This window comes from Anas acuta, chromosome 7 (genome assembly GCF_963932015.1).
Source record: "Anas acuta chromosome 7, bAnaAcu1.1, whole genome shotgun sequence".
Lineage (NCBI taxonomy): Eukaryota > Metazoa > Chordata > Aves > Anseriformes > Anatidae > Anas > Anas acuta.
In genome coordinates, this window is record NC_088985.1 from 36,250,369 (window position 1) to 36,275,283 (window position 24,915).

The following is a 24,915-nucleotide window of genomic DNA, read 5'->3' on the forward strand; positions in this document are numbered from 1 at the left end:
CATAAATAATAAATACATTATTAAATCAATAAACTGCGTACAACAATGAATTTTAAATTTTATGGTGTGATTAGAGCCAGTTCTTTCTTTGGGATGTATTAAGCTATATTCACAGCACATTCCACTCTTTTTTTTATTATTATTATTATTATTTTTTTAATAGGTGATCTGTTTCTTTTTCAGGAAGTTCATACGAAGTTTCTGAACCTCCACTTTGCCCCTTGGGGAGAAGCAGCCCGGAAATAAGGTGAAAGTGTTCTGAAAGAAACAAGGAAATCTCAAAAGGAAAAAAAAAAAATAGCACATTATAGAAATACTGGTAAATAAAATATAACCAACGAGCAGCATGGGAAGCAGGTTTAACCCACGGCACACCAGTTTTCCTGTAGTGCCAGCCAACTCAATGTTGAATGTAGAATATCAAGTAATATGGTTTATATGTATTAGTGACATTAAATATGATATAAACATGACTGGATTAAATTAGAAGAAAATATAGTGTACAAAGGACAAGAGTATGAAATCGGTGCTATTTGAGCCTTTTGTGATAGCTGACAGCAAAAACAAAAATAAAAAAAAAAAAGGAAGAAAAAGCTGAGATTCAATAAGAAAAATAATATCAATATTTTAAAAAGTTAGATTTTTGAAATCTGTCGTGGTTCAAGAGGCTTTTGTTGTATGGTTCTGCATTTGTTTGGCAGATACATTTGCCAGACCTTCCACTGCTCTATAGAAAACTTGAAAGAAATCAATATTTTATTGTTACATTAATTTACCTATTGCTTTAAAACACCTGTAGGAACAAATACAGAAGTGCTTAGGAAATCTAGGCTTATGCAACTAAACTGGACCTTGTGTCTTCTGAGTTTTTGCAAAGGGTGTTTTACAAAATCTGAGTTCTTTGTCCCAGATCTGGACAAAGACACTTCCAACACAGCCCACAACCTCTGCCTTGAAACACGGTTGGTCATCCGGGAGGTGAGGAGGTGAAGTAAAGCCAAAGGAGTAAAGCAAGAAAGGGTAAGCAGGAATTCAAACCTCGTATTGCTATATAACTTTACCCTGGGTTGCCTCCACAGATATGGGGTTGTCCTGTTGTGTTCAGCACCAAGGAGACCTCAGCATCCTCCATCCCTAATGTATTTTTAACAATGTGCACAAAACTCCCAAGTATTCATTCATTTTCTCCACGAAATGTGGAGAAAGATTGCTTTTTTCCTAGATTGCTTTTTTTTTTTTTTTTTTTTTTTTTTTCCATTGTCAAGATCTGTGAAGGAATTATTTGTTCACTTTTTCCAGCAGGATTGTAACTTCTTTGGTTTCTCTAGATATTAGTTCTAGATCTCATACAGGCAGCCTTGGTCAGCACAAAACCTTTAATTATAACTCTTGTCATTTCTACCACATCTGGGTATCCACTGACTACTACCACAGTGTTGACTTTTTCTTTTTTTTTTTTTTTCCATGCCTTTTCCTCGACAGACGTAGCTACTGAAATGTTTTAAAATTGTGGGTACACTTTTCTTGTAAATAAGCTACAGAGGGGATAAGAATGGCTTTGCCAGCATGGTTCATCATGATGGATCTTGCAGGCTTATGAAGGGATTTTGAAGGGATGCTTGTCCTTGAGCATCCCTTAGCTGCAGGTACCTCCCTCCATCGTTGTTCTGTAGCCAGGTCAACCCTCCACAACATCAATTTCTGCCATCTCTTCAGTGCTGGGCACTAACCCTTCGCCTCTCCGGTCCTGTCCACAGCCAGCACACCAGCATCACCCAACCCATGGGTTTCAAAAGTCTGACTGGATTTAGAGGATGTGAGAAATCTTGACATTCAACTTGACAACGTTTCCGCTGTCAAGCTTGTGCTCCCACAACTTATTTTTTAATGCAAATCAGAAGATGATTAGCTGTTTTCTCTCTTCATTGTGTTTATTTTCTCTTGTTGTCTCGGCTGTTTTTCACGCCTCATCTTGGCTGAATTCTCTCCCATTTTTCTCCCTTCCTGTGTCTTTCTGCTCTTGCTCTGTTCTCTGCCCTTTGTTCTCAGTTGCTGTTTTCCCCCTTCTTTCCTTTTGTGCCTCTCTTGCATATTTTCTGGTGCTCTATCATCTTTGTTCTTTGTCTCTTCTTTTCTTTGTCTTTTCATTTTGCGTATCTTTGTTCTGTGTCCTCTTTGGTGTCTCCCTGTTCTTTGTCTTCTCTTTTTCCTTGTTCTTTCTTTTCCTCTGTCTGTCTCTTTTTATGATTCCCTTTTATCTTCGTTGTGTTCTGAGTAGGTTTGTCTTGATCTTTGTCTTTGCAGAGAACGTGCTCAAATGAAGACAAAACACACCATTCAAACGGAAATTGCTTATTAATTATAACATGGACACACTGCTGAAACCCAAGCCTCCCACAAAGCCTGCAATCCAGCTCAGAGGTGTTCACAGGCCAGCGTGGGATGTTCTGGTCATCTGAGCTCTGCATAGGGCCCAGGCTTTGCCGTGGGCCCTATGGGATTGAGCACCCAAGATTTAAACCACATCCTACCCCATTGCTCTCTGTGTGGCTGTCAGGTGATAAATCCATCCTAACCTTCACCACTGACCCATCGATACTGGGCTGAAAATATCCCAACTTGAATTACACAGCAGCTAGAAGTAAAAATGGGTATTTTGGTCTCCAGTATGGAATCCACATGATCTTCATGTCCCAATCGTACTAATTCCTCCTGTGGTGGGGCCTGTAATTTACTGAAGATGTCTTTGACCTACATCATCAGTGTGAAGTTATCAGTTGCTTCTAGAAGGAATGTTTTAATTTACTAACCTGCTCTACTTGGAATGAGTATAAGCTACAGCCATGCAAAAAGCAGGATTTCTTGGTACACATTCACGAGTTATTTGTTCAGATTTGAAAACAAACAAACAAAAAGTCTTAAAAGTGTGACAGTAAAATCACAAGCAGAGTTATTTTGTTAAAGGAACTTCTATTCAGTCCTCCCCAAATCTTTGGGGATTTCTTTCAGATTAGTAAAGATTGGTATGATTTCAAAATTTAAGCTCAAACCATAATAGTTCACATAAATAAACTTTAGCTTTCTGTTCATTTTCCCTCTCATTTCTCCCTTGTAATAATCCAGTGAAATCTCTCTGTGCATGATAGTTGATTAATTCTCATTAAGGTCTTGTCTGAGAAACAGAGCCCAGATCTTTGAGCTTGCCCTATTGCTGCTGTTCATCTCCTTTATTTTTTCTTTCTTTTTTATTTTTTTTTTGGTCTGTAGGAGGGCTGCGAGAGCCATGTTATGTTGTCAAGCCACAAAATCAATGAGCTGGGAGAAGCTTCTCAAGGCAGAGGGGCCAGGTGCTTGTGGGGATCTGCTGCGGCCTGTGGTGGGCCATGGCACCCCATCTGCACCAACATCTTTCTAGGCACATTCACACTCCATTCCCTTACCTTTGCTGTGAAATTGTCACTTCCTTGGCTGGGCTGCAGTATATAAATAGAAATCTCATATCTTCTACCTGCTGTGCTCTGGGGAAGCCCAAGAACACCCGGCACATTGCATTTCTCTGCAAGCTGGCTGTAGGACCCGGCCACAATATTGCAGCAAATAACCTGGGTCTTATGTGAATTGCCCTGAATCTGGGAAACACGGCAGGTTCCCCCGGGACTGCAAATCGAGTTGAGGTCAGCTTGGGCTGTTCCTGCTGCTGGCACCTTTATGCTGGTGTTACTGGCCACCATTGGCATCCCTCACTGCAGTGACAGAGTGGGACACAGGGCAGAGGCCCTTCCCTGTCTGGTCCCTGTATGTGTACTTTTGAGGGAGGACAGGTGATTTCCCATTCTGCATAAATATGCTCTGATTACACATTTCCCCAGATAGATATTTTTTTGTCTTAATAACATTGATTTAAATTATGCTTAAATATTAATAAAGTGATTTAAGACCAGGCCGCTTAGGCCAAATGCACATTAAAATTCCCCTTCTATTTTCCCTCTTTTTAAATCCTCCTTCTTCAGTTTATTCCCTGTGGGAGGGTTTGGGTCCTGAACTCATTGTGCGATCTTCAAACACATAATAAGAATTAATCACCATTAGTCCTCTATTTTAACAGCTGCTTCCTACCCCCCGAACCAGTACAGCTGCAAACTTCCCTCCCTCTGCCGACACCGTAATCCCATTACAGCTGCAAACTTCCACACGTAAAACGCAGATTTAAGCTTCTTCTGAAACAACTCACATCTTGTGATGGTGCAGGTCCGTGGCAGAAGCAAACCACTTCTTGGTATTCACAGGGACATCACCGCGATTTATTTGTCAACAGGGAGAGGAGGTTTGCCTGCTCGGGGAAATTTCCCTTTTTCACTCTGGGTTGTGGGCTTTCTTCTACTTTCTCCGTTCTAATATCTGCCCTTAGATCGTAATTATTTTATTTTTTTACTTTTTAGCATTAAGGTTTGAGATAGATAATTATTTTGCTTAATAGTAAATTTCACTGCAACGTGCCCAGAGGGATATGAAATAAAAGGTATTTAAAAATCTACCATGTTAGAAAAGTAAAATAATTTCAGCTAATGAGATTATCAAGGATAATCGGTTTACAAAAGCCCATTATGCGACAGATTCATTGATGTCTTAAAACAGAAAAGGAGAATCCTATTTATTTTTTGAAATGGTGTAGAATAAATTGCTTTTCAGAATGTAAAAGGCTGTTTTTCATTTTATTTTATTTTTTAAATGTGATGATTTCTGTAGCCCCATCTGCTGTTCACTGTCGGAAGTATCCAGAGGAAGATTTGGTAAAACACATATTTTTCTGCTGAAAATTTGAATAGGTGAGAAATGAGCTGTGGGTTTGACTCAGGACAGTAAGGAAGGAGCTCCTCTCCTCCGGGCCTGGTGGTGAAGGAGTTACAGAGCAGTGGTGATCCCTGCCACATCCAGCCATGATGGAGGGCATATTTTGGGGACACAGCTCACTCCTGCTGCCAATTCTCCAGGGATACAGGAGGAGGAGGAAGAAGAACAGAGAAATAGAAGAGAAAAGGAGAAGAGGGGGAGGAGGAGGAGGAACAGGAAGAGGAGAAGCAGGAAGAGGTTGCTGCAGCCTATGTGGAGTTCCTGTTAATCTGACAACTTCCTTACCTTAGAAAACCCAAATTGGTCTCACAGGAGAACCGGGGTGGGATAGGCCAGGAGAAGACAGATGACTGCAGTGGCTGCAGCTCTGCAGAATACACAATAGGGTCACTTTTTATGTTGTGAGAGTTGATGGGGAAATTTTCTGCTGGGCCCAAGCTGTTAAGAATACTTCCTTTTCCCCCCAAACATCTATGAGACTGGTGTTAGATTTGGGCTATGTCTCCCCATAGAAGTGGAAGGGTTGACTTCCCAAGGAGAGCTTCAAAAATACTCCAGGGCTACCATGGCCTTATAATGTCCCAGACAGACTGTAGGGCTAAATTACAAATAAGCAACAACAAAATCACTGATTTGTGCATTACATGAATTGAAATACACGCCCATAAATCTGCAGACTTGAACAATACTATAGCAGTGTCTATTTTATTTGTTTTATGTAGTTTATTGCTTCAACCATGCATTTGGGGCCACCTGGAGTGTGCCTGCTGGGTCTGGTGCAGTCTCCTCCAGGACTTCCCTTCTGCTTGGCGATGATGCAGAAGGTGACTCTTCAGTAACTAACACAAAATGATTTCAGACTTGTATAAATAATATACGTGTTCTGTCTTCCTTTGATTGAATGATGAATAGCATTTAGAGTGATTGATTTGCCGGCTTGAGCACACGGTGGCGGCTGGAGCAGTTTGTGATGTCCTTGGGTCTCCTGAAGTGGTCCTGCGTCTCCTGTGGCTTGGTCTTGTGGTGGCAGCGTGCTCCTCCGGCAGCCCCTTAGCACCACACGAAGGCCTGGCCTTGGTTTGGCCACCAAAGGGGACATGGGGCCAGGCAGCCCCCAGCACACCCACGCTGCTGCGTCCTGTGGCTGCACCCACTTTGAAATGCAGCTCCCGCACGGGGCCTTATGCTGCAGCTCAGCCTGCTGCTCCGGTGGCTCCCTCTCATTTCCTCTGATATTTAGCAGAAAATAATTCTGCAATGAGCTTTACTTAAGCAGCAGGGTAGATTAAAAAATGAAATATGTTTAGCAAGATTTGGGGGGAAGGCTGGAGTAATTAATTTTCAATAATACCTGGCATTTCTAGAACTCCTTTCATCCCAAGATCACCAAACAGTTTACAGACATTAATTAATTAAAGCATTATGATGCCCCAGTGTGGGGCCATTGCCTGCGTGTCTAACTCAGACAAACTCCCTCCAATTCCCTGGATGGGCGAGTGCTGCACGCAGCAGTGTCTGCACCAGGGCTATTCCTATGAGTAAATACTGCTCAGCTTTCCTAAGGTTTGCACTCCGTGGCCCTATGCAAATATTTCCCAGTAAGTTTGATTATTTGTCTTTTATTCTCTATCAGGAAAACCCCAAATATCTCAGCAATAAGATTTCCAGCCTGTGTGTGTGCAGGAGGGCAGTTCTGATGATTCGTTTTTGATTCAGTTTCCCATCCCCGCTCCTGAAACTCCTTTTGCAGGCTCCGAGCCGGGCATACATTTTAAGCTTCACTTTTGGGGTGAGCTCGCTGTGGATTTTTGACAGGACGGTAAATTCCGTGGGAAGGAAGGAGGTGATCTGTGCACGCCCCAGAGGGGTCCACATAACGTCACACTCCTGGAAATCCCCCCGAAGTACAAGTTCAGTGAAATCTTATGAAAGCTATAGATTATACAAACTTTCTCCACTCCGATGATTTGATTCATGAACGTGTAAATAGATAGATAGATAGATCCATCATGGAAATCCCTGGGGAACAATGCAATGGTGTTTGTGATTGGAAAAATATTATAAAAGAGCTCACGTAGAGCCAATAGTTAGGCAGTTTTGTAGTGCTGAGATAAATAGAGAAGAAATGATATTTCATGATCATATTTTTAAAGGACATTGGAAGTTACCAAAGCAGGAGAAATAGATGTCCTGCAGGGACTGTCTGCACTCAGGGCCATTCCTATGCGGTGCTGCCACCGGCTGGGCACCTGGGGCCCAGTACCCTCACCCTGGCTGCCCTGGGACTTTGGGATAGCGGGTTCACACCGTGTTCATTAACAGTGCCCTCACCTGAAGTGTCTGACTCCATCTCTTGGCCACCTCGGCCATGGGATGATGCTTTCACTTGCCATAAGGCCTTCCAGTTTGGCTGAGATATTCAGCAGCTGTCACCTGGACCAGTCCTGAAGCACGTGTATCTAAGGGAAGAGTGGGAAAAAATAAACTGATTTTTGTTGTTGTTGTTTAAATGAACAACATTCCCTTGGACTGGCTTTCCCCTTGGATTGGCTCCTTTCAGATAAACCAAATGAAAATCATCATCAAATGCGAAGTCCATTGCAGTATCAGTGGTCAGGCCAGCATCTAGCTGGAGCCCTGGCTGGCTAGGTGGGCCAGCTCCAACTTTTCATTTATTCCAACTTAAAACCAGGGTTGAAAGGTGAGGCCACGCTTGGGCAGGAGGCACCACCTGTGCTCACGCCGGGGCAGAGACGAGCATTTGGGAAAACCTTTGGCAAGTGCCTCCGTACCTTGGTGTCACAGCAGGTTCCCCCCAGGAGGACGTCAATGGTGCTGAGCAGCGTGGAAGCCGACAGAAATGCTCATGGATGTTGGGGAAGATGCTGTGCCAAGCAGGAGGCTCCAACCGATAGCGGGGAGCTGCCCTCCTACCGGCTGGTTTACCGTATGGAAAGTGCATCATCGGGGAGTGCCGCGACCGGGAGATATGAGCAGAAATTCTTAAGTAAACACAAGTGACATTTGGCATATAAATAAGTTAGGGAATACTCTTGCACAAGCAGCGCAGGTCAACAGTGATCTTTTATCTCCCATTGTAAAATAGGCAGCTTTAGAAATGTAAAAGCGCCAAGTGTTTGCGGAAGGGGCGGCGGAGGGGAGCGGGGCCCCGGGCGGTGCTGCTGTGGGAGCTGCCCGTGCTGGCAGAACCTGTGCCCCACGGATGGCAGGGAGCCTCTGCAACTTTCTTTTTTTTTTTTTTTTTTTTTTCCTTGCATATGATTAATGCATAACAAGTCCCTTCAGAGGGTAAATACTGATCTGAAATAGCACAGTAAACAAATAACACGGGAACAGGCTTAGAGTGTCTACACGCACACATCTATAAAATGCATCGCATCCACACCCGCGCACCCGCGCTGTTATTGTGTAGGTTAGCTAAGGGGATTTACCTCCTTTTTAATATTTTTGAAGACTGCTTTATGATCCTGTTGACCTGCTATTAGCAAAAGCTTAGCTTTCAACAAAGGTAATTAAATTATAAAATCACTGCTGCAATCATCAAACTACTCATAAAACAAGAAATGAAAAAAAAAAATACCCTGAAATAAAAATCTTGCAGGCTTCTCCTCATGTAATATTGCTCCCTGATGTTAATTACATTTAAATGGGAGAGTACTATTTTGGTATCATTCATACGCCTCCAAAAGTACTTTCCAGTTTATCATACCTGTCAACCCCAGTGCATCACAGGCTAATACTTTATTAAGAAAAAAATCATTAGGGAGCTGCTGATCCCATTTAAGTACATTGGGCAGAATGTAAGACTAATTAAAAAGCATATTTTTACATTATTAATTTCTGAGTTTCACACTTAATGAATGTGAAATGACAGGGCTACTATTTTTATATTCAGGCTCTCTGGGCTCTTCAGCCAGGGGAATTAAATTCTGGGGATTTTTGCAAAGATGCTTCTTGGGAGATTTGTTTTCAAGAACAGCTAAGCTTTTTTAGCTATGCCTTTTTCTGGGAAATTATACCAAAGCATATTACAGCCACTTAAAAAGAGTAGTTAAATAGATGTTGTGTTGGGTTTTTTTTCATCACACTGCTATAAAAGTATTTTAGATGAGGTATAAAATATGGTTTTTAAATGATATTATGATTTGCAAACACTAAAAAATAATTGCGGTGGAGTTGAGAGAGAGCGAAAACATCTAATCTTTATTGTGTAAGACAATGTGATAAAATATTTTACAGCCAAAAGCTCATTTTGCATCTGGAAAATTGTGTAAACTGATGGGGGGAAAAAATCTCATTAAAACTAAAGGTTATTTTTAATATTCTTCAAACAAAGCAACACATTATAACTGCATTTTTCCTCCTCGTATTTATTAAATTAGACAATTGTACGAATGTCTGACATTCTATTTAAATAAAGACATAAAATGACAGAGACCGTGTGATTAGGCAGGCTAATCTGAATTTATACTGGCTTTTAGAGAATACCGGAGTTAAAGCATGACGCCGGCGTTGTAAGGGGTTGTTTGTTTGTTATGTGCAATCGCAGCATTACAGTTGTTATTAAGCAGGAGGTGTTGCGTTACTTAAACCTTTGCTGGGTGAGGCTGGCACCACGGTCCCCGCGAGCACGGCACAGCACAGCTCACTTTTATAGGGCTGTGCAAGGAGGAGTGGAGAAAAGCTTTTTTTCCCCTCTCTCTCTCCTTTTTTTTTTTTTTTTTTTTCCCTCTCCAAATGTGCTTACAATTACCTCTCTGTATTTTTATTGTCTTTTTACTAACCACAAAACTCACACTGGAGGCAAAGCTTAACGGCTGAGGCTTTCCTCATGTAAATATTAGGAAATTACATTTGTACAAACTGCGCGGCTTTGTAAAGGGGGCTGGAGCCACTCCAACACAAATTAATCAGGATAAAGTTGCTCTATGTTCAACATGACCATAGTTTATTTTCTTAAAGTATTAATTTGTCAACAGCTTTCCTGCCTCGCTGTGACTCATGTGGATGGCATTGAGGGAAGACACAGATGCAATCTTGCTGCTATACCTTGCGGTTTTAGGAACCAGCTCCAGTTAATCAAAACATAATTGTGTTTAATTTCTCAATATTTGTTTTCATACAAAAGTCAAGTGACTGAAATATGAATGCAAACCTGTGTTTAAATATTGTCTTCCCTTTAAAAAAAAAAAAAAAAAAAAAAAAAAGCATGAAACTATTTTAACTGTTTGCTAAACAATTTGCCTTACTTCGTACTTTTAGGTCCTTGCCTCTTCTGCTGCCTCCCTTCTAAGCCCCCAAATAAACAAATAAATGCTGGCAAGAGCTTTTCAGCTGGTGTCCTTTGCTGTTCTCCCTCCGCAGTCATCCCCTGTGCTGAAAGCAATGCTTTCCAGCACGTCTCTTCTCTTTCTTCTGCCTTCGCTCACTCCTTATTGTATCACACTATTTTTAATTATATCTTGATTTTCGTAAAATTATTGTTCATTGTTATGTTTCTAGAATGCAAACGTGAGCGTAATGGGATCTATTTTTCAGAGTTGCCAAAACAAATTAAGGAAAATGTTCAGCTCTTCCTTTGCCAAATGTTTTAGTGCTTTTCCATGAAAGCAAATCTTATTTCTAACTGTATATTAAACCTTAAGTAAATAATGCAGTCTGTCAGAAGCAAATTCTATTGTAAAAGCAGTAACTGTTCCCAGGCTTTGCTTGTGATGCCCGCACGCTGCTCTGCCCGGAAAGGACTGGGCTAGCAATGAATTACTGCTCATTTCAATCTGCCTTTCGCAGAAATGCCTAACTTTTTCGTTTACACTGGACGCAGCCCCCATAAATATGGAGTATTTGTTGCAGCTGCTCCACGTCTGCCCAGGTAGGTGAGGAGATGTGGAATAAAAATATCATGGAAAAAAGACCGGTTTTAGGCTCTGCTTTTTGTTAATTGTGAGGATCAGGGCTTTCCTGATCTTTAGCATCTTTTATTAACACACATCCCCAAATAATATTGACACTCTTCGTGTTTTATTAGTACACATTTACCTTGTTCATGGTTTTATTATTCAAGAATGCAGTTGTTGCCAAGTATTAATCAATATATTATGCTGCTCAGTTGGGCAAGCTTTACAAAAACATAGTGCCCCTAGGGTTAATACAGTCAAGAACTAGAAAAGTGTTTCAGACATGTACACAACATGTGGTTTACTATTATCATTAAATGAGGTGAACTGGGACTCTATACATATGGATTTTGAATTGCATAAATTTTGATTGATATCATTTGAAGACTGAGACCCTGAAAGGCTAGATTTTGTGAAAGACGATACACAGGCCAGCTATTACCACATACAATAATACCAGGAAAAATATCTGAAATGAGCAAGGCAGCTGGCTTTTAAATAGCTAAAACATAACATCAATACTTATTTTGAATAATGGAAAAAAGAGGTAAAAGATGTTGACCTCTGCCTGACAATAACATGTTCCAAAAGTAGAACTGGTCCCAGGAGAAAACCCCCTGCTCAACAGTAGCGACTAAGACATTTTTTTTCCCCTCTCTCTCTTTCTCTTTCCCTCTTGTTTTCTCTTTCTTTTCTCTTATTTTTTCATATATATATATTTTTTTTAAATTCAAACTTTTTTTCTTTTTTTTTTTTCCCTTCCCTCTCCCTCCCTGGGAAAGCCAAATGAGCTTTCGCACACGAAGCCGCCGCAGACAACCCCCAGAAAAAAAAAAAAAAAAAAAAAAAAGAAGAAAAAAGAAGGATTTTCGCAAATTCAGGAAACACTTGAGAGGTAAAACCAACATCCTGGCGCAGGAGACGAGGCTGGCTCCTGACAGCGGACCGGCCCGCTAGGCCAAGGGAGGCCTGCAGCCAGGAAGCGGCCGCTGTGGGGTCAGGCCGCTGGGGACCCTGTGCCCGGGCGGGCCCCGCACCCCTCGCCACGCACCGGCGAAACCGACGGGCCCCTTCATGGGAAATTTGCTGAAAATGCGCTGATCTGCGTTAAACATTTATGGGAGGTGGGGGGGGGGGAGCGAGAGCCGGCGCTTTGCTTCTGCCGGGCTGTGGTTGGCGCAGTTTTGCTGGGGAATGATCCCACACGCAGGGACGGGGCAGGTCTCGGAGGCCCTACATCCATTTCTCCTGACGTGCGATGCACATGGAAAATTATCAATACCTCGCCCTGCCAGATTCATTCAATTTGCTCGTATTTGTTAAAACTTTTTAGAGAGCACTGGATACTTAACGCTTCATTTATGATTTATGCTCCATAAATGTATTAAAACATTAACCGTGTTTCTGCAGCGGCATACTTGAATCCCCCTGGGAAAGGCCCAACCGTTTCTCAGGCTGCCACTTGGGTTTCCCCGAGGAGGGAGATTATTTGTGTTGTGCTACACCTCCGAGTGTTGATTAGGCCACGGTGTTACCCCGACAGACGCGCCGTGCGGGGCTGCTCTTTAATGGGGTAATAAGCTGCGCCAACCACATGAAGGAAATGTCCCTTTTCAAGTCCGAAATGGCAAAAAGTTCCTGGGTAAACACCGTGAAGGCTCAGCTGCGGGGCTCAGCCCCTCGTCGAAAACTGTTGGCCGTAGCACTTGGGTGGCTCAGGCAAATTTATAATCCGGGGCTGAACTCTCTAATATATTAAATTGTTACAGCACCCTTTGCGGAGCCCTGCTTTTAACTGTCTCACAGCCCGGATGCTGTGCAGGCTCCGAAATGCAGAAATGTGGCTGTTAATTGGAAAGAGGGAAGGTTAAAAAATAGACAAACTAGTTTTCTGGATTGTGCTTGCCAGCGTGGGTTATTTATGCGGGGATTTTTTTTAGTAGGGTGGTTTTTTTTTCTTTCTTTTTTTTTTTTTTTTTTTCTTCTCCCCCCCCCTCCTTTCTTTTTGTATGTGCATGTGATGGGGTGGAGGGGTGGGGGTGGTCTGGAGGGTTTCTTAGTGGTTGGGAAGCTTCACATTTTTCAGTAAGCATTATTGGGTAACAATTGGTGCAAACATTATGGAGGGGGAAAGGCACATAAATCAAGAAATAAAAAAATAGTTTCTGCACATTTTCAAAAAACACGTTGTGCTCTCTGAGGTCCTTTTCATTTTAACCAAATCAGGGGGAACTTGTCCTCACAGCGGCAAGGCAGATGGAACAATAAATCACAGGAACCATTGACTGCCTGCAGTGTACTCTCCGCAGCTGTCACTTTTTTGTCTCTTTGGTTTTAGCTGACATGGTTTGAGGTCCACTGTGAACCAATCTGGACTTTTTTTTTACCGTCATATCCATCAAAACGACCAGTAGCCATCAACCTACTGCAGCGATCGATTCGTTTGCTTATTCTCACGCATAAGCCAATACTCAGCTCACTAGGTGAGGCTTGGGAGAAGCACCTCATTTTAGCTTTTTTTTTTTTTTTCCCCCTCTTTCTTTCTTTCCTTTTTTTTTTTTTTTTTTTTTTTTTTTTTCCTTTTGCCTCCAGCTACAGCTGTGATTTTCTGAGCAGTCTTGGCTAACGTTATTAAAGTTGCATCATGATAGATATAGAGCGGAGCAGATAACAGTCTCCACGCACAACAACAGAAAAATAATAACAACCGTGGGTTTTGCTGTTGTTGTCAGTGTTGCTTTTCAGGTGTACCGAGACGCTTGCTAAGCTCGGAGTTTCCAACTCATTGCTTATTTTGCAAAGTAAACAAGCAAATGTTATGTGCATAACCTTAGCTGTCTCTGCAAAGGTCAGTGTGTGGCTGCTAATTTCTTCTCCTGCCTTTTGGTGGCACTCTGATGCCAGCGATTACTTCTGGCGTGTTTTGGAAACAAGACGTCCTTTCTTAACAAAAGACTCAATCTACAAAGGCTGCAAAACAAAAAAATTGATTAAATTTGAACCATAGTATGAAAGTTTACTTCGGTGTATAAAATAGCCCGGTAAGCACTAAATAGCAGCTCATCTGTAACGGGGGCCAAAGGGTGTCATTAGGCGCAGCTGGGACTGCACGGACAGGTTGGGTAAATGGGGGGATTTCTTCACAATCAAACAATACATGTGTCTCCTCCACCCACGTACATATGTGTGCATATGCATGGGCAGAGCTCTCTATCAGATGTTGTGGTTTGGCCTCAGTTTATCACCTGAAATGTTGCAAAGTATCCCTTGCATTTTATAAAAATTTATTCTTTGAAGCACCCTACGTTGCAGATATTATCAGGGACTGAACTTCAGACCTCATTTTGGAAAGGATTTTTTTTTTTTTCTTTTTCCCAGCATAAATAGAAGTGAGGAGATAAGTGTATAATACAGTTGTAGTATTTTTTTTCTAATGTCAAAAATACCTGCTTGCTTTAAAAACCTTCAATTAGGTCAAGTTAAATTTATTATATATATATATATTTTAATAGCTGAACTCCATGATTTTGACTTGAGGTGACAGCTGAAAAGCACCAGAAACCCTTGGAATTTCAGATCTATATATTACTATAAAGGAAGAAAATAAAGCACTGCTAGTATAATGTATGTAATTGCATCCACCAAATATGCATAGTTTAAAAAACACAAACTCTTGAACATTTGCCTTTAAAAAGTCAGGACAGCAGAAGTTCCCTTTGTATCTATAGAAAAAACATCTCTGGGATTTGTAATAAAAACCCAGTTATGAGATACGGGGTCCCTCCTGTTAACAAGGATCTTTTAACAGAATATTGAAATATTACCATGTTGGAGAGAAGTTATTTAAGGACCCTACAGGAGCTGATGTGAAGGCAGATTCTGCAGACTGTTTTCCTCTTTACAAACCTTTGAAGGGTGTGTGTCCTGAACATATTCCATTGTAAAGAAATGCAACAAATAGCAAACTGCAGTCAAAGCCAGCCCCGCTCCATGATGAATTTTAAGGAGCGTGACCAATAATCCTTCCACTTATCTTAAAAATCCTATGGAAGTACTAGAGCAGTTCCAATACAAGTGAGAGCAAACTGTGGGAAAAAAAGAAAATCACAAAAAAGCCATCTGTCTGAGAGCAACCCAAGAATCCTAAGTCCGCCCAAGTAGTCATTGCATGTTTTTCTGTACTGCTAATGGATTGCATATTGTTGAAAATATGAATTACAGAATAAATCAGGAGAGAGTGGCAGCTACGGGTCCAATTCTGCTCTTGGCTACGGTGACATTGTCGGCCTGATTCTGTTCCCGGCTATTAGGGTGCACATCAGAATAACTGTTCAATTTCATAGTAACTCCAGACTGGCACCGGTGAAGGGGTAAATCTGAGCTCTGTGAACGCAGCAATTGCCAGAGGAGAGAGGCTGACAGTTGGTGAGGGTCAGAGCACTTTGGGCTGTGGATTTTCCCAAACCTTTATACGCTGCTGTTAGCTCTGCCACATACACTCCGCAGTATGATATACATGTCTTAAATATACCTTTAAAAATGTCTTGTGCTGGGGATATGCCAAACATCACTTGCTCCCTTTAGGGGAAACATGAAAAGTTACAAACCGTGAGCCCTGCTCCAGAGCTGCTGCCTCAAAAAATTCCTTTTTGAAGTGAGGAAGAGTTTTGGCTGAAGAGGGAGAGCAGGGTAAGAGGGCCCTTCATTATAACGATTATGTAGGAATAAGGAATTTCGCTATGATTACTGTGCCAGAAAAAAAGAAATATTTATATATAATATCAGATAACATCATCCTGCATGTGAAAGGAAAGCCACTAATTCGGCAGTATTCTTATTTTCAGATGAATTCCAGTGCTGAGACAAGCGAACAGCTTTGTTAAAAGGGACAGTCATTAACATGCCTAATGGGGACTTTTTTTTCCCCGTTTCTACCAAACGGGATGTAATACAATTCACATTAAAAACAGGAAGCAGTTCTGCATATTTCGTAATTAGCCTTGCATGGAAATCTTGCAGCAGTAGATGCCTAATAAAAGAAGGAAAGGAAAGAAAAAAAGAGGCGATGTGAACCTGAAACTTTGTGCATCGCTTGCATACTAAACAGAGCAGCTTTAACATCCTATACACTGCAAAAAAAAAAAAAAAAAAAAAAAGAAAAAAAAAAAGAAAAAAAAAAAGACAAGTAGCGTTGCTCCTTCTGAAAAAAAAAAAGGTGATATGCATGCTTAAATTTAAGCCCTCGGCTGACCTCGCAGCCGTTCTCGGGCTGCTCATGCGCCCAGTGCCCAGCACATGCACTCGGCGTGGCAGGATCGAGCCCGCAGGCGCTGCTGCCACCGCCGCGGTTGTTTTCCAAGAGGAAGCATTTCGGGTCTGCCCTAACATTAGTGCAACATATCACTGCAGCTGCATTCCCCGCTGACTGGAGGCTGTTTGATGAGTAATTAGGAGACCTTCTCTTTAGTTTGTTTGACATATTTTACAAAACATGTAAATCTGTTTAAAAATTGCTTGTTCATTTAAAAGACAGAGTTCCTAAATGAAGCAGGGTATCTGCTAAGTGGATATAATTTTAGGATTTTTTCTTTTTTCATCACAACTTCAAACACAATGGGCTCTCTTTTACTTAAAAAGGATTTTTTTTTGTTGTTGTTGTTTCTGTTGAGAAGTAATTATTCTGTTTCTGCATCTGTGTAGCTTCACCCAGAGCTAATACAGGGAAAATCTCTGTAATACTTAGAGATAAACATATCTAGACATACAGATATCCATGTGCATATTTAAGTTTGTTTGTATTTTACACCCACATGTCAAAACCGGTATAATTAACTACTTACTGGAAAGCAACAAACATAGCCTCTCTCTCTACCCAGATCAGAGGTGGATATTTTTTCTTTATTTTACATTAAGACATCTTTAGCAAAGAAATGTCACTGAAAATGTTAAATAGCCCTCAAATATTCCAACACCCATTTTGCTTCTTTTGTGATATACACTTCAAAGATCAGCTGCCACTGCAGATTATATGATTTAAGATAGTGATTTAAGTTTCCTAAGTATTGCAGCATTGTGTAATTAAAGAGTTTAATTTGACTTGGTTTAAAACCATTTGGAGTTTTTAAAATGTAAATATGATTTCCTTTCCTTCAGCTCTTTAGCTGTGGCAAACTGAAGGGACACCTCTCAGCACCCTTGATTTCAGTCAAACTTGCTACTTGCAACATTATTCTTTTTAAATAAAAATTATTATTATTATTATTATTATTATTATTATTATTATTATTATTATTATTATTATTATTATTATTATTATTATTATTAAATGCCAGATACAAACTCTGGTATTTAAAACAAAGGTTAAAGTTGCCTTAAAAAAACAACACTATAATGGGGCTGCGCTAGCTCAGATTAAAATCCTCCTATACTTTAAAATGAAAATGCAGGGATGATTTAAAAGCCCTGTACTTTCCCAGTCAGCTATACTGACTATTATTGCTTCAGGCTGAGCATTTTGTTTTTCTTTTTTTTTTTTTTTCCTTTTTATTCTTTCCTTTTTTTCTTTTTTTCTTTTTTTTTTCCTTGTGAAAACCGAGTTGCTTATTTTGGGGAAGCATCTCATTTATGTGAGCCTGCTTCTTCCTGAGACTTTTTTCCTGCTGGAGAATTACTGCATGGCACATCAATAGGTTGCAAATTGTGTAAGGGCTGTGTTTAACTTGCAGCCGAATTGCCATTTTCATAAGGGTCCGCATCTTTTAGCTAAACTGCCTTTTCCTGAGGAATTTCAGATGTCTGTAATTGCTGCTCCTTTCAGCACAGCTTAAGGTATCAATATCAACTATATTTGAATATCATAAGTGGTAAGTTGCTCTAAGCAAAACACAAACATGTCAGTTGCCCAGGTGACATTTTGTAGCAAACAAGGAAATCACAACTCCAGGAAGTGTTGTATTTTATGCCAACAACAATATGACAGTTTTCTCTGTAAAGAAAACATGACACTTTTCCAAATATCAGAGGATGCCTCCGCTGCTCAAGGGATTCCTGTACTGTCACTGAAATGGAAGGTCACAGGCTGGTTTCATGATTTCTATAGTTTCAAAATGTTGTGGTGGAGCGTTTGCACGCTAAATGCTGTAGGCTAAGGGAAATCTTTCCCTTCATCTCTGAAAGAAGTGACAGGAAGAAAAAGGTCCTACTCTGACAGCAGTAACCTCTAGGTCTAGAGGTTCTGCCCCAAGCAACTCTGAAGTAAAATTACCTATGTTAATGTGTTGTCCTCGCTGTCACACGTGGGTGTGCGAAGCAGAAAGCACCGAGAAGTGCAAGGGTGCGAGCGTGTGCCCCGAGGTCCCCGTTGCCCGCAGGAGGCTCTGGCCACAGGAACCATCTCAAAACAGCCCTAAAAGCAGCGTGCTTTTTCTTTAATTGTCCAGGAACTGCAGCAAATGCTCCTGTCCCGTTTTTACCTGGCCTTGACTGTAATAAAGACGGAAAAGTTTCTGCAAACAATTTCTTTTAAGAGGTGGGGTTTCCAGTTTAACTTCAAGAAGGTAGGGACCTACTTGCTATGCTGGTACCCGATTCCTGAAGTTTAAATAAACAGACTGTTGCTTTAAGCCAGAAAAAGTATTAACTTCAAGGCTGTGGCCAGGATCAAAACACATTTGTTTCCAGCCTTCCTCCTTTTTTTATTCTTCCCTCTCCCCCTTAAAAAAAACACACCTTAGTCTATAGATTATATACTTCCTGCTGCCCTTTTTATAAGCAATAAGAATTTAATAACTGAGGGCAACTCTATAGTAATATTTATATGGGTCAAGTGGCTTAAAAGTATGCAATAAATGTAAAGTTATGAACCACATTGCCCCTTTTTAAATAATGCAGCTAGCACTAAGATATTATGTTTCATATTCTGGAAAAAGGTGTTTTAGCCTAGGCTTTAGGAGTACACCAGACATGAAAAGTTATACTGATCCCATAATAAAGTCACTGCCTGCTTAATATGGTGTGTTATGTAGAGCTCCAGATCTTAATAGCAGACCACAGCAAGAACGTCCCAGATGATATCAACAAAACCTTAGCTTTCTCATTAGCAATCAGCAAATTCTCCTGGTGTCTGCTAGTTTCAAATAAGGGCAAGTGCCTCTATTCCTAGTGTGAAGCCCAATAGGATAATAGAAATAATGCAGTCTAATCAGCGGCGAACGCAGGCGATCCCCCAGCCGGAGCAGGCTGCCATGGGTTCGGTGGCGGCCGTTCAGCTTTTCACAGCTCTCACAGTCCCGACCAGCAGGATCGGAGGAATGGCAAGAGGGGGGAGCAGAGAAACCAAGCCCTCCGCCTCTCACAGCTTGTCCTGCCTCTCCCCGTGACCTCTTTGTGAAGGAACAGCTACTTCGTTACAGATGAGGGTTTTTTGAGGATATTTGTAAAAAAAAATCTTACAGTGAGTGCTTTCACTATATGATGAAATGCTGTGTGTGGTTTGTGTGTCTCTAGGAAAATACCTACATATATCCATGCACAGGGAGGGGGAGATCGCAGGCTGGTTTGGTTTGGCCTCATCAAGCTGGCTACTTCTTTGATAAATCAAATCAAATATTTGTCATCACGGCACAAATGACCATTCCTTTGTTGGCCGGCACACTGCTGACATCTCCACACTGCCTGCACCTGATCTGTTACCTGCATTTTGTTTTTTTTTTCCCTTATTGCTGTTAGATTTTAACATATTTTAGTTTTGGACATTGCAGCGTGTATTTACAGCACAACATTATTAAGCACTGGGACAACCACTGCTGTTAGCAATTATGAGAGAAGTGTGAAGGACACGAGAGCATACTCTCATCATTTACTGCCATATTTTCTTTCAGCTCTTGCAGCTTAAGTAATCTATGGCAATGCTTGGAGAAATGCAGAACTGGTTTAGGTTTTTGCTGATTTTGTGATTTAAAGTTTTTTGTTTTTTTTTTTTCCTCAGTTTTCCCCTGTGATTTCTGCATGCTCTTATGACATCATTAATTTGTATTTAAGAGCAATTTTTGCACTCTTACTTGATCCTGGTTAAAAATTAAGAATCAAAATGTGGCTAATGCCATGCAAGGAAATGCAAGCCTAAGCTGCAGCAGTGTAAACAAAAAAGTGTTTTAAGAGGTGCTGAACTGTGTTTTGAACCCTGATTAAGCCTAAGGTTACCCAGTGTTTATATGTGCATTTGCAGTGCACTGGGAAAATTCAGCATTTAATGGTTCCTGTGCTGATCTTTTGTTAGTGCACTGGGCTGTGCTGCCTAAGAGCGGTGATTACTGGCCAGATTAAAAACCACAGAAATGATTTCTTATTCTGAGTTTTGTCCAACTTTATTAATTTTGATGGGAAGCAGGGGTCCGTATATCTCATATAGTTAAGATTTTAAAAACTGACACTACGACTCAGGCCCCCGAGCTCTTGTTTAGCTACCAGGATAATCAGTTAGGCAGTGCAATTTTCTATGCATCCAGCAAATTGAATATAGTTTGTGTCTAAGTGTCCCATTATGATTCAGGAGCCAAGCCTGAGATTCTCGGGTATGAATTTTGTTTTAATAAATGTGTGGTGGTGGGGGTACAAGGATGGTACCCGCAAAGCTCAAATGGCTCTGGTGATGCTGGGCACCTGGGGAGCTCCAGGAAAGATCCCCATTGATCCCGTACGGCTTCCCCTCTGTGCTTTCCCTCCACTCGGGATAGGGACAGGCATTTTTTGGCAGAAGTGCCACACACTTTGGCTTGGCACCCAGTGCTGGGGAAGGCAGCACAGCCCCGGCCTCTTCGCTGGGGGCTGCTGGCAGTGGCTGTGCCCACCTGGGAGTCTCACGTGTGCCGAGCCAGGGCCAGGCATGCAAGCAGTAACAGCAAGCGGTGAGGCAACGGAGCAGAGCCTCTTGCTTCCAGCCTTGCTGGACTATTTTTAATTCTGTGGATGACCTTGAGGAGTATTTATTCTCCTAAAATAACAAGCCAGTCAATACCAGTCCTGCTTGTGCGATTAAATGCAGTAAGTGCTTGCCAGGACATCTCCTCAAGGAGCCCGGAGAGCTGAGCTGTGGGAGAGGGGATGCTTCCACCAGCAGGGTCAGAAAAGCCTGGTAGGCTGGGGTAGCCCGTGGCAAAGAAAGCCCAAGCATGCTGAAAAAAATAACTGGTGGATGAGGGTGATGTTAGCAAAAGGAAGGCAGTGCTGGGCAGACAAATGCATATTTAGAAAGAGAAAAACTCTTGTTTATGGGAAACGAGAGGTGAAAATGTAGACTGCTGATGCTAATGTACATGATTATTGTGCTCAAGTGAGAGGGAAAAAGGACTGCGGGATAAAGCTTGCTCCGCAACAAATAGGCATCAACTACCTGCAACTACTCAAAGGCCAGAAATTTAGGAGAAGGTTTCTGATATCAAAGCCACGAGGCTGTGGAGCAGCCTCCATATGTGGGTAACGATGTGAAAAACCACTAACGGCTCTTAAAGCAGAGCCCGATGACAGGGGATTACAGGGCGTGTTGTCTGCAACAGAAAGGGCCCAGACACGAAGACCCAAACAGCCTCATCCAGCCCCGTTTAGTGGAAATGCTCCAGAAATGGGCAATAGTGAAGCACGCCATGCCCAGATAGTCTAAACTTCTATTTTAAGCTACTTTTATTGTTATGGCTTTAATCTGTGTGGTTTCCAGCGATGGGGAGTGCCTGGGCTCAGCTCTGCGCCGTGGGAGGGCACCCACAAGATGTACCACAAAGCCGGGAGCAGGGTTTGAGCTCATGTTTTACCAAAGGAAGAGGCTTTAGAGTTGTTTCAACAGAGGTTGGTGAGTGAGGGGAACAGGGCAGGGGAAGGGAAGGATTTCCCTTTGCAGGGACAGCAGACCCCCTCCTGCATAGCCTTGTATCTAAGTTGTGTAGGGGCAAAGCCAACAAAAAAATGCACATCGCCCAAGCTTTCAAGACATCAAAGTTGTCTTTCTCCAACCTGGGATGGTGCTGAATTGATGCTTCTATGGGCTGAGCCTTGGCAGCTTCATGAGCATCATGGCTTTCATCGCATCCCATGTGTGGAAGCACGAACCTTGGAGCTTTAAACCCATGTGTGGCTATGCTGCCAGCCGGGAGGGCATTGCTGGTAACATGCCAATGCATCTCTATACTACTTGCGCTTCCCCAAATAATTTAAAGCAGAGCTTGATGTTTGCTTCATTTCACAAAATGACTTTTTTTTTTTTTTTTTTCCCCTTTCCAAGACGGTTGCAAAGGCTCAAGAAGGAATATTTCCATAAACAAGTTCAAACTTAATAAAGAGCAGACAGAGAAAGAAGAAGTCAGAGCGGAAGGGCAATAAAGCAGGGTGTAAGAAGAAGCAGTCTTTACCTTGGGGCTATGAACGCTGGGGAGAGCGGCTGTGAGCGCTGGAAGGGCTGGCGCAGCCCTGCACGGAGCCGCATGGTTGCTGAACCACCATAAAGCTCAAGGTGAAAGCAAAGCAGAGCTGCTGGGGAGCAGTGAGGGAGCACAAACCCTGCTGCCTGGCTGCAGTACGAGGCAGGGAAACGTTCCCACGAAGCTCATGAAAGTTTTTGAGAAGCAGCGGGCTATGGAGAAGGACTGTCATAAACGTGGAACATGCCATCTGATGCAATTCGTGTGTTCCTGCAACTTCGGATGGCAACTTTGCCCTGAATGCCTTTGAAGCCTACAAACTATGAAATTTTAATGCTTAGCAGCCTCCCGGGGACCTCACGATAATACCTACAGGACATCTCTCAGCATCCCTGCTGGAAGAAGGACAGACATCTCGGGGCGAGCACCACCGATGGCTCCTCGCCGCCACCACAGGCACCAAGGGGCACGCTGCCCGGGGACGGGAAAAGCACGAGTTCGTGGAAAGTGGATGGGTACAGTATGGAAATAAAAGCGGATCGCATCCTCATTATGTGGGCTCTTTTGAATAAATGTTAGCCTTTAAGTGCCAGCTGTCACTCTATGCATGGCCTCCCTTCTTACAACTAACCTCTCCGTCACCTCGCCTTGTCTCCCGAACTTGTCCTATTATGCAGTACCAAGCTGAGTCATTGTTTCAAGCAGGAGGTGACATGTTAATAGCTTAATAATAGTATAATCTCGCAAATAATAATATGCTGTCACACTGTCTGAAGCACAATGTTTACAGGAGAAGTGGTAATGTATGATGACAGTAATTTGAATAAAAATGAATTTACTGCTCTTGTCTCATTTGCAGTAAATTTTCGCATCTTTCATGCACAACTGGTGCTCCATGACCTCTTTCATTATTGTGTTCTCAGTGGCTGCTGCTTGCTTTAAAGTGAAAGGCAGGCAAATGAAACAGAAACCTGCAGCTTAATAACTGATCTCCAGAAAAAGAGTTCGCACCGCGGCTTCTGAAAATCTCACTTGGTTTGTTTACCAAGACGATACGGTGTCAGGCAGGCTGTTTAATTAATGCAAGCTGGAGGTGCCGATTGAAAAGCAGGCATGAGCTGATATGATTATGTATTGACAATTTACAAAATTATTGTCATTAAAATGTGTCAGAGAGAAAAAAAAAACACGCTTGAAATACAGAGAAGATCATTTGGTTTGAAATTAAAGTTTGTGCAGCCTAAGAGGAAACTGTTTTAAATGCTCTTGGTATTGTCTGACGTGGGGGAAAGCAATGCTGTACTTTCTGTTTGGTATGGGGAAAGTGTTGGAAGCTACCCGCTTTATTGGCTTTAGTTAATTATAAATGTATGCAGCTATGATAATAGCCAGTAAAACTTAAAAACGCTCCCGGAAGGTATAAATTATTTGTGGTTCATGCTGTGGGCTCACTCGTCCTGACCCGTGTGCTGGTTTGGTGTCATGAAATTCTGCCATTTCGATGTATGAGGTGGACCAGGACTTGTGTATTATTCTGGCAAATAAATAGAAAATCTATGCTAGATCAAAACAGCCTTTGGAAAATCTGAATTCCTAGGACAGTTCTGTGTCTGTAAAAGAAAAAAGAAGTTATGAAATGATTTTGTGCATTTGATGAAAAAAGAAGAAAGTTTACAACTCACAACTGATATGCCTGGACTAAATTTGGTTTGATGGAATGAGGACAACTAATTGAAACTTACTGGGACTCAAAACACTGCACAGGACAAATTCTCAAAAAAATGGTGTGTTTTATGTAAGTTTAACTGAACATACAGAATAAAGAAATGACATCTGCATGACCTAGTTCATGGGTTGAAGTCATTAGGACCACAGGTTACCTCCTCATCTGTGTATATACGCATGCACATATGCATTTTTTCTTTACTTATATTTTGCATCTAATAAATATGATATTTTTCATCTGAATTGGAAGTTAAGCACTATTAATTTTTCAGGAAGAGCTTGATGCTTGGTATGTAGCAGGTTTTTGAGTGTCAGTTAGATTCTCGGTTTTAAAACAAAGCTTTTAAACTTGCAGTAGGTATGGCAGAACACTTATTTGCCCTCACAAAATTAAAGGCAGGGTTTCTGCCATGAGAACCTTTGTCCTGCTCCCTTTTAGTGACTTTCTGAGAACTGGAATTGGCAAAATTTGGTTGTGAAGCCTTCGATCCAGCTCAGGTGGGGACAAACCTGCCTTACACACACCATGTGTGTGCACGTGTGGAGCTGGTGGAGAAGGGGCAGCTCAGGCCGGTCTGTGGTCTGTCTTGGTGAATCATCATAAAACCCAGTTTGTCGTATTTTTGAAGCTGAATTTTTATGACATGAAAATTTGTCTTCTTCTCCCAGCATTACTTTAAGCAAAGTGCAGGTTTGTGCTAAAGGCTGAACACTTTCTGTTTGGCTGTTTTTAAAATAAGGCATTAATGTTTTTTTTTTGTTTGTTTGCTTGTTTTTTTTTTTTTTTTTTTTTTTTTTTTTCCCAAACCAACATTGGTTTAAGCAATTCAAAACAGCTTTCAAATCTAACTCCAATTTTAATTTTCAAGGTGCAGGAGTGTCAGGAAATGCTCGTGTCTGCAGGCGCGAGCAGGAGCTGGCAGCCACTCTGTGGCTGTGCTAGGTGGGAGTGGGAATGGCCATTGGTGCCTCTTGGTTTTGCAGCTCCCTTGCACGCAGGGCACACTTTTTTT

General features: G+C 41.8%; 1 long non-coding RNA gene across 1 annotated transcript; it reads left to right on the forward strand.

The window, feature by feature from the left end:
• On the forward strand, window positions 1-23,364 carry LOC137859783 (uncharacterized). The gene is made up of 3 exons (XR_011098541.1): window positions 1-1,020; window positions 2,305-4,324; window positions 22,042-23,364. It is a non-coding gene; the product is annotated as an uncharacterized lncRNA (long non-coding RNA).
• Window positions 23,365-24,915: the final 1,551 nt, after the last annotated feature.